This window comes from Sorex araneus, chromosome X (genome assembly GCF_027595985.1).
Source record: "Sorex araneus isolate mSorAra2 chromosome X, mSorAra2.pri, whole genome shotgun sequence".
NCBI classification, from domain to species: Eukaryota; Metazoa; Chordata; class Mammalia; order Eulipotyphla; family Soricidae; genus Sorex; species Sorex araneus.
Window position 1 is genome coordinate 345,427,710 of NC_073313.1, and position 10,038 is coordinate 345,437,747.

General features: G+C 44.4%; 1 protein-coding gene across 1 annotated transcript in view; it reads left to right on the forward strand.

The window, feature by feature from the left end:
- RRM2 (ribonucleotide reductase regulatory subunit M2) overlaps positions 1–10,038 on the forward strand; it is a 51,090-nt gene that overhangs the window by 1,746 nt on the left and 39,306 nt on the right. The window lies entirely within an intron of this gene.

Below are 10,038 nucleotides of genomic sequence, written 5' to 3' on the forward strand. Positions count from 1 at the left end.
GATGATCATTTCCAACTCTCATTGTCATAGTGGTCCCTTCTCTATCCTAACTACCCCTTCCCCCTACCACTTGTAGCAAGCTTCCAATTGTGGACCAGTCCTCCTGGCCCTTAGTTCTACTGTCCTTGTCTCATATTGTGTTTTTATGTCATCCTACAAATGAATGCAATCATTTTGTCTGTCCCTCTCCTTCTGACTCATTTCACTCAGCATCATACTCTCCACGTACATCCATTCATAAGCAGATTTCATTTTTCCTAGTGGCTGCATAGTATTCCACTGTATAGATGTACCATAGTTTCTTTACCCAGTCTTTTTTTTTTTTTTTTTGGTTTTTGGGTCACACCCGGCGATGCACAGGGGTTACTCCTGGTTCATGCACTCAGGAATTACTCCTGGCGGGGCCCGGGGAACCATATGGGATGCTGGGAATCGAACCCGGGTCGGCCGGTGCAAGGCAAACGCCCTACCCACTGTGCTATTGCTCCAGCCCCTACCCAGTCTTCTTGTACTCAGTCACACAGGTCGTTTCCAGATGCTGGCTATTGTGAATAGTGAGTGCTGCAATGAACACAGAAACACAGATAGATTTTCTGCTGTGTGTTTTTGGACCCCCAAGGTATATTCCCAGAAGTGGTATTGCTGGGTCATATGAAAGCTCAATTTCTAATTTTTTGAGGAATGCCCATATTGTTTTCCAAAACAGCTGGACCAGCTGGCACTCGCACCAACAATGAATGAGAGGCCCTTTCTTCCTGCACCTGTGCAAGCATGGTTGTTCTTGTTCTTACCATGTGCCAGTCTCTGGTTTGAGATATTTCATTGTTGTTTTGATTTGCATCTCCCTCATGATTAACGATGTAGAGATTCTTTCTTTCGCATTTTGACTATTTGTATTTCTTCTTTGAGGAAGTTTCTGTTCATTTCTTCTGTCCATTTTTTGATGGGGTTGGATGTTTTGTTCTTGTGAAGTTCCACCAGTGCCTAAAATATCTTTGATGTTAACCCCTTATTAGATTGGGTAAATAATCTTTCCCATTCCATGAGCTGTCTTTGTATCTTGGTCACTTTTTTTTTGAGTCGCAGAAGCCTCTTAGTTTAATATAGTCCCGTTTGTTTATCTTTGTCCCACTTGCTTGGTCAGTGATGTTTCATCCTTGAAGATGCTTCCTTGTCATGGAGAGTTTGGTCTATGTACCTTATGAATTCAGGTCTGATATCAAAGTCTTTAATCCATTTTGATTTGACTTTTATGCATAACATTAGAAAAAGGTATTAGAAACAAATTATTTATTTATTTTACAGGAAGACAACCAGTTTCCCCAACACCACTTATTGAAGAGACTTTTCTTGCTCCATTTCATTTTTTAAATAATTTTATTATTTTGAGTCACCATGAAACACATAGTTACAGAGCTGTTCATGGTCAGGTCTTAGGCATACAGTGATCTAACATTCATTTCTCCACCAATGTCCTTTTCCCATCACCAATGATCCCAGTTTCCCTCCTTCCACCCCTGACATTAGTTGTTGTTGTTTTTGCTCCTTCATCAAAGATTAATGGATCATATATTTGAGAGTCTGTCCCAGGATATTCAACTTGATTCCATTGACCTGAGAGTCACTCTCATCCTCTTTTCCTCAAGGATTGCTTTTGCTATTCAGGGGAGTTATTGTTCCATGTGAATTTCAGGGGGTACTTGATCTATTTCTTTGAATAATGTCTTGGTTTTCCTTATAGGAACTGCACTGAATCAGTTTAATGCTTTGGCGAGTATAGCCATTTTGACAATGTTAGTTCCCATCGATGAGCAGGGGATGTATCTTCATTTCCTCATAGCTGCTTTTACTTCTTGAAGTAGTGTTTTATAGTGTTTGGATTTTTTGTTGCTGTTGTTTGGGTTTTTTTTTAGGTCTTTTACCTGTTCAGTTTAAAGCTGATTCTGAGGTGCTTGATTTTTTGAGGCACTATTGTAAACAGGATTTCAAAAAAAATTTCTCTTTCAGTGGCTGGAGCAATAGTACAGCGGGTAGGGCATTTGCCTTGTACACAGCCAACCCAGGTTCTATTCCCAGCATCCCATATGGTCCCCTGAGCACCGCCAGGAATAATTGCTGAGTGCAAAGCTAGGAGTAACCCCTGTGCATTGCTGGGTTTGACCCAAAAAGAAATAAAAATTCTCTTTCACTATTTGTATATAGTAAATCCATGGACGTCTGTGCATCACTTTTGTAGGCTGCCACTTTACATCCAAATCTATTGTCATTGCTCTCCCAGATACCTCAAGTCACAGCCCTTGAGAAAGGGTGAACCACCCACCCCAGCACCCCAGCCCCACCCTCCCCAGGGCCAGGACCCTGCACCCTCCCTTTACCTCTTCCCATCGCATCTCTCCATGTTAGAACTTCCTAAGTTCTGGGCAACTCAGAGGGAGACAGGTTGAGTTTTCCTCCCTGCCCCAACAGAACCACTCTCCACAGGCTCGGACGAGACTCACCCATGAGGGAACCTGCAGAAAAACCCAGGTATGCAGGACCCATGACTCAAATCTTCAAATTGGCTCGGAGTGGGACTGGGCCTCCTCCCCCCAGCTCCCAAGTTTTCCAGTAGCTTGGCAGTCACACCCACAAACTGGCCCTGGCACCATATAATCTCATCAATGACCAAGATCCAGAAACTCTGAAATAAAGCTCCTGAAAGAGAGTGACATAGACCTTACCCACAAGGGAATCTGCTCTATGATCGTATTCTAAATTTCAGAATTCTTGGAGCTCTCAGAATTCCTCCTCTCAAACTCTACCCCACTGATGTACCAAGAGTAGCACACATTTGTTTAGGTTTAACATACATGTTTGTAATCTCTTATACAAGGGTTTAATGGCTCCAGGATGAAATACAACAATCTTCACACACTTTCCTCTTATGGTGGTGGAAATGTGCACTGGTGGTGGGATTGGTGTTTGAATATTAAATGTAATAAATTATTGTGAAGAAATTTATAAAAAATAGAATTAAATTAAAAAATAAGAACTTCCCAAGTTCTAACATGGACAGACTCAACTAGCGTGGCAGGGCAAGACCTTGGCAAAAACCTCCTTGGAAAAGTTGGCACCTTAGGGAAAGAAAACATTTTTTAAAAGAGTGAAAGAGAAGGCGTCCACAATTCCCAAGGAAAGAGGAAAGGAAATACCAAAAGGTATCGGTCATATTTAGTTCTAACATTTGCTCATTGGATTTTTTCTTTCTTTTTTTTTAAGAAAGAAAAAATTATTACTCATGTGGATTAGCTCCCAGACCAGAGCAAGAAATGCTCGAAGCTAATTCGAACCCACTGATGTTATTGTTGGCTGAGTCTCTGTTTCACTTCATCTTAATTTTTTCCTCTGCATGGCCCCATTCCTTTCCCACTTTCCAAAGTAGGAGGATCAGATATTCCTGGCTCTATCTTAACTTCACATTAACCCAAATCCGCAATGGGTTGTAGAAATTTGGTCATTGAAATCTTAGCTAAACTTTCCAGACTTGAAATTATATTATTTCATTGTTTCCAAAGCAGATATGAAATTGTAATGCCCAAGAACATGGAATGGACATGGATTTCAAGCCCGTGTTTTATTATCGAGACACGAAGAACATGTTGAATCATTCCCTCCTTCCTTCCCCTTTCTTTCTTTTTCAATGTGTTCTGAACCATCCAGAGATAAGAGAAAGTCCAGAAACATAATTTGCTCTCTCTGGGATGGTATTTGTTCTTGTTGTTGTTGTTATTGGGCCATGCCCCGAGGTGCTCAGGAGTTACTTCTGGCTCTGCACTCAGAGGTCACTTCTGGTGGGACTCAGGGGTCTGATGAGGTGCCAGGAGTCAAACTCAGGTCCAGTTTGCAAGGCAATCATTGTACTATCGCTCCAGCCTCATATTTTTCTCTTTAAGAAAACAATTCTTGTCTTGAAATTCTTTAAACCTGGGAGAACATTAAGATGGGGAAAGAATTTTCCTTGAACTAAGTTCAGCTGGATTTGACCATTTAAAGGAAAACATGTTTGACTGCTGCCAGGTTGAGTCTAATCATGTTACTGATGGTTTAAACATATTTCCACTCAACTCCCCCTGCCCACCTCCTAGGCCAATTGATTTTTCTGGCTCTGGGTTCCTGTTCCCCAGGATTTGTCTGGCTTGCTAGGCTTCACAGAGTAGTGTCAAGGCCTGTGTTCCACTCTGCAAATAAACTTCAAATAGGCTAGCTTGCAATGCAGCTCTGAGTCACAGAGCTAGCCTTGCATGTGTGAGCCCCCTGGATTGATCCTCAGCACTGTAAAGGGTATTTAAGTAAATGTCCTACTTTAGGAGACTCGGCTTAATTAAATAGGGTTTTATTAAAACCAGCCTGGGAGAGACACACACACAAAACTTGGAATCACTCCAGACGGGAACTCCACCTGCCCCCTAGGAATCTCGGCAGCTGCCATCTTCTAGTGTTGGATATCATTGGTTTGTCCTTTCCCCCTTGCCCAAGGAGCTTAGGTTTATCAGTCACACCCATCAAAGTGCTCCCGAGTCACTCCCATTCTTTTGTTTATCTGTAACCAATTCTACCAGTTTATCTGCTCTTCCCTTAATCAAACTCTGTTAATTGGTAAGGTCAGAACTTCCTAGGACACTGAATATTATAACATTGCCTTTCTCTCCTCTTTATGCCTTTTGAATAATTTACTTTAAAGCTATGTCTTTTTTGTATAGACACAAGAAGACAATATTATGTTCTTATAACTTAAGACTTAATTGGCCTCGATATTCCCTTCTGGGCATCTGCTTTCTCCACTTAAGCCTCAGTTGCCCTCAGTTCCTAGCACCCCAAAGTAGGGTCCCCGACGTGGGACGGGAAGGATCCAGGGCAAGCGGTGAGTTATGTGCTACCCTGGCATCGAGATGGGCCTGGCCAAAGTGCCTAATGCTTAACTATAAGTTAAGAGCTTGATCATAGACTGTTAACCGAAAGGTTGGTGGTTCGTGCCCACCCAGGGACGCCAGTTGTGTAAAAATAAAAAGAAAAGGCGCGGGCGAGGGAAGGGACGCCTCACCGCACCGAGCCAGGCACAGGGCCTAGGGCAGCAGCTGTCTCTCCCGCCACCCGAGTTCGGTAGCCTCCAGCCGCTTCCCCCACCCCGGGGAGGTTGATGGCGAAGATGTGGCAGGCGAAGGAAGGAACGGAGCCAAGATGGTTGGTCTCACTTGCAGTTTATTCCAATCTTCCCTCTAAACACTCTCCTCTGGAACTCCCTCCCTGCCCCCTCATACAGCTACCTTAAATCTCCCCGTCCCCCAGCAGCCTGGGGCTTATCTAAAGGTGTGGTTACAATCCATAGGGGGTATAGTTCTATCTCTTAGGGGAATGCCTTCACTAGGACAGAATCTCTCTTTCAGCAGGAAGACCCACCCAAGGGCAGAGTCCCATGAATGTGTTTCTCTTCTCCTCAGCCAGCAAACATATAAGAATTCATAATATTAATCATTTTGTATGGACACAATAAGAGATGCATTAAAGCTTATAGAATTGCTCTCCTGGGGCCATCTCAATCTCAGACTACAGTGCTCAGGCCAGATCAGTCTTTCCTATCCCTAGCAGGGTCCCAGTCTCATAATTACTATTGGATCATGACAGCATTTGTCTATGATCAAGCTCTTAACTTATAGTTAAGAATTAGGCACTTTGGCCAGGCCCATCTCGATGCCAGGGTAGCACATAACTCACCGCTTGCCCTGGATCCTTCCCGTCCCACGTCGGGGACCCTACTTTGGGGTGCTAGGAACTGAGGGCAACTGAGGCTTAAGTGGAGAAAGCAGATGCCCAGAAGGGAATATCGAGGCCAATTAAGTCTTAAGTTATAAGAACATAATATTGTCTTCTTGTGTCTATACAAAAAAGACATAGCTTTAAAGTAAATTATTCAAAAGGCATAAAGAGGAGAGAAAGGCAATGTTATAATATTCAGTGTCCTAGGAAGTTCTGACCTTACCAATTAACAGAGTTTGATTAAGGGAAGAGCAGATAAACTGGTAGAATTGGTTACAGATAAACAAAAGAATGGGAGTGACTCGGGAGCACTTTGATGGGTGTGACTGATAAACCTAAGCTCCTTGGGCAAGGGGGAAAGGACAAACCAATGATATCCAACATTCTAGAACCCATCAAAAAATCCAGGTAGGCAGGAGCAAAAGCAGCAAACACCAGGCCTCACAGGACAGGGGAGGAGTGAGCCCTTCTTCCTCCCACCCTAATGGGACTCTGAGATGACGCCCATAGATGGCCCCCTGACTACTTATTAAGCTCCTACACTACCATGATCCAGAGACACACACACGAATCTTGGAACTGAGCATCTCGCTGTAGAGATCTCTCCAGCCCCTAATTATTAAAATTTTAGAATTCCTAGAGTGCACATTTTTTTTGCTTTTTGGGTCACACCCGGTGATGCACAGGGGTTACTCCTGGCTCTGCACTCAGGAATTACTCCTAGCAGTGCTCACAGGACCATATGGGATGCTGGGCATTGAACCCGGGTTAGCCATGTGCAAGACAAACGCCCTACCCGCTGTGCTATCACTCCAGCCCCTAGAGTGCACATTATATGCTATCCATAACAAGCAATGCAAAACAAACTGTCTAGCATTGCCTTTTCGGCAGGTTTGAGTGGTGGTGGGACTGGCATTAAGATATTGAATATAATCATAGTAGAAAGAGAGTATTGTGGAGATTGTCTGCCACACAGGCAGGGGAAGGCTTGGAATGGGTTTTGGGGGAGATACTGGGGATTTTGGTAGTGGAAAATGTGCACTGGTGAAGGGATGGGTGATTGATCATTGTATGACCGAAACTCAAACATGAAAGCTTTGTAACTGTATTTCACAGTGAATCAATAAAAGAGGAAAAAAAAGAAACAGACTGGGCTGGGGCCGGAGTGAGAGTACAGAGGGCAGGGTGCTCGCATTGCATGCGGCTGACCTGGGTTTGAGCCCCTGGCACCCCATTATGATCCCCTGAGCCCCACTAGGACTAATTCTTGAGCACAGAGCCAGGAGTAAGGAGCACTTGCCTAGCATGAGACTGTGGCCACAGCACGACTCAAATCTCAGCACTACATATTGTCCCACAAGCACTGCCAGATGTGGCTCCCCAAAATTATAAAAAAAAATAAAGATTGTATAAGAAGCTTTTTGTACAATGCAGAATGCAGATGACCTAAGTTTACCCACATGACTAATGCCCAGAAAGATGATCTCTAGAAATAAATAAGAATCTCTTTGTTGGAAAGGGTTGGCAAAGTTCCAAGAGCATAAGAACATTGGAAATGGGGTCTGAGCCTCACCCCTGCCCTTGAGAAAGCAACCTGTCAGCTCCTCCTCTCTGTAAATCACATCTTTATACATAGGGACCACATGATGATGATGATGATGTGTGTGTGAGAGAGAGAGACAGAGAGAGGGAGAGAGAGAGGAGAGAAAGAGAGAGAGAGAGAGAGAGAGAGAGAGAGAGAGAGAGAGAGAGAGAGAGAGAGAGAGAACTGGTCCACTTGGGAACTTCCTACTTAACTCCTGGAAAATAAAACTTATTTTTCTTTTAATTTTGGGGGGCCACATCCAGAGATGCTCAGGGGCTACTCCTGGCTCTGCACTCAGGAATTACTCCTGGTGGTTCTCAGGGAACCACATGGGATGCTGCGGATGGAACCCCGGGTGGGCAGGCAGTGTGCAAGGCAAACACCCTACCTCCTGCACTATCACTCAGGCCCCTAAAACTTGTGTTTCAATAAACAAATTCAAGTTCCGGAGACAAAGAACTGATGCTGTCGGTCCTCTCAGCAGACTCTCAGCAGAGTGCTGTTTTCTTGGTGAGAAGACTGGCCTGGCGTCTGGACATGAAGCTGGTGCTCAGTGATCTCAGCCAGGGGCCACGGCTCATTCCAGTGAACTGCTGGCCCTTCCGTGTCCAAAGCCCCACTCAAGTGCCCTTCCTCTGGGGCCTACTTGCACTTTCCCTGCGCCGCCCCGACACCATCCCACATTCTGACAGGTCAGGAGTGCTTTCGTGGTGGTCACATGCAGGGGCCTCTCGGCATGCATGTGCCTTGCTCTGTGCCCAGCTGGGAGCCAAGTACAGAGGGAGCATGTTAGGAATTTCAAAAAGGCAGAAAGGCGGTGTTTCTCTTCAGCTCAGAATGTGTCTGCACTCGGGTCAGGGGAATAACCCAAAGAGGTAGAGCTCATGTGCATTAATGAGACCCAAATTCTGTCCCCCAGCATCTACAGGACCTCCAAGTACTGCCAGCAGCCACCCTGGAGTTCCCTAGCACCTCACTGAGCATTGACATGGAACCATCTGGCCCACAGAGCCAGGCTGACATCACTGGGGGTGGATCCGAAGCCCCACGCAAGCGTTGTTGAGGAGCCCTCACCTCAGAAAAACAAATATTTTTAAAGTTTAACACATGGAATGTGATAGCATCTGAGACAGGCCATGTTTCTTTTTCATGCTTAATAAGTAACTTGAGAGTCACAGGCTATTAATTATTGCTGATATCTTCGGGAAGCAGTATCCCATATAATGGAATTATTTTCTTACGGAGCTTCTGTGTTGAGTTTCATAGTGATGAAGGTGGAGAGAAGATGATAGGAAGAGTGAACGCTGTTCATGAAGGACAGCTTAAGAGATTCAAACTGGGGGCCGGAGTGATAGTACAGCAGGGAGGGTGTTTGCCTTGTAGGGTTTGCTCCCCAGCATCCCGTACCCAATATGGTACCCTGAGCCCACCAGGAGTGATTTCTGAGCACAGTTGGGAGTGGCCCTACTTCTCCCCCAAAATAAAAAAAGAAGTCAGATGCATAGTATTCTGTTGTGAAGGAATGACAGAACAAAATATCCAAACCACAGAGTCAATGGCACGAACATCATGAAACCCAAACTTTATTGACCATATTTAAAAGGTGCCTGTCTTTCAAATAGGCAGGCTGGGGCTGGGAGAGAGTGGGGTAGGAGAAGGTGCCTGAGACCCTGGCGAAGGGCAGTTGACACAGGTGATGGAACATTGCATGTCCAAGTTGGAAAAAAGATTTGACATTACATAAAAATACTAGTTTTGTCAGTTAGTACAGCGGGTAGGGCGTTTGCCTTGCACAGTGGGTAGGGCATTTGCCTTGCACACGGCCGACCGGGGTTCGATTCCTTCATTCCTCTCTGAGAGCCCAGCAAGCTACCAAAGTATCCCGCCCACATGGCAGAGCCTGGCAAGCTATCCATGGCGTATTTGATATGCCAAAAATAGTAACAACAGATCTCACAATTGATAACAGTGACAGTGACAGTGATAAAAATTCTAGGGTCAAGGTGGTACCACATTATAGTAAAAGTATTAGAAAATTGATCTTTAAGGTGTATTAATTATAGGGCCAATGAGAACATGAGTGACATAAAACTCTCCAGTAAAAAAGTCAATGCAACTCATACTGTAGCACTGTAGCACTGTCTCCTGTTGTTCATCGATTTGCTCAAGTGGGCACGAGTAATGTCTCCATTGTGAGACTTGTTGTTGCTGTTTTTGGCATATCGAATTTGCCACGGGTAGCTTACCAGGCTCTGCCATGAGGGCAGGATACTCTCAGTAGCTTGCCGGGCTCTCCAGGAATCAACCCGGGTCGGCCACATGCAAGGCAAATGCCCAATTCGCTGTGCTGTTGCTCTGAAAAGGCCAAATAATGCTCTAGGTTTGAAGAAAATGAAGTTAGGCTAAAAAAAAGAAATAAAGTAATTCTGGAATTGCAAATCCTCAATTAAGAACCTTAGCTGTTTACTTGGGAGTTCTACTTTTATTTAATGACATTTTAAAAATCCCTGGTATCAAATAGCAGCTGGGTAGGTAAGTCAGTTGTTAATGATATAGTCTAAAACTTTAATGGTAAAGAATTTAATGATTGTGATCATATTTGAAAACAAATTTATTGAGACACCAATGTAAAACTAAATGAAATTTACGACACTCAGATC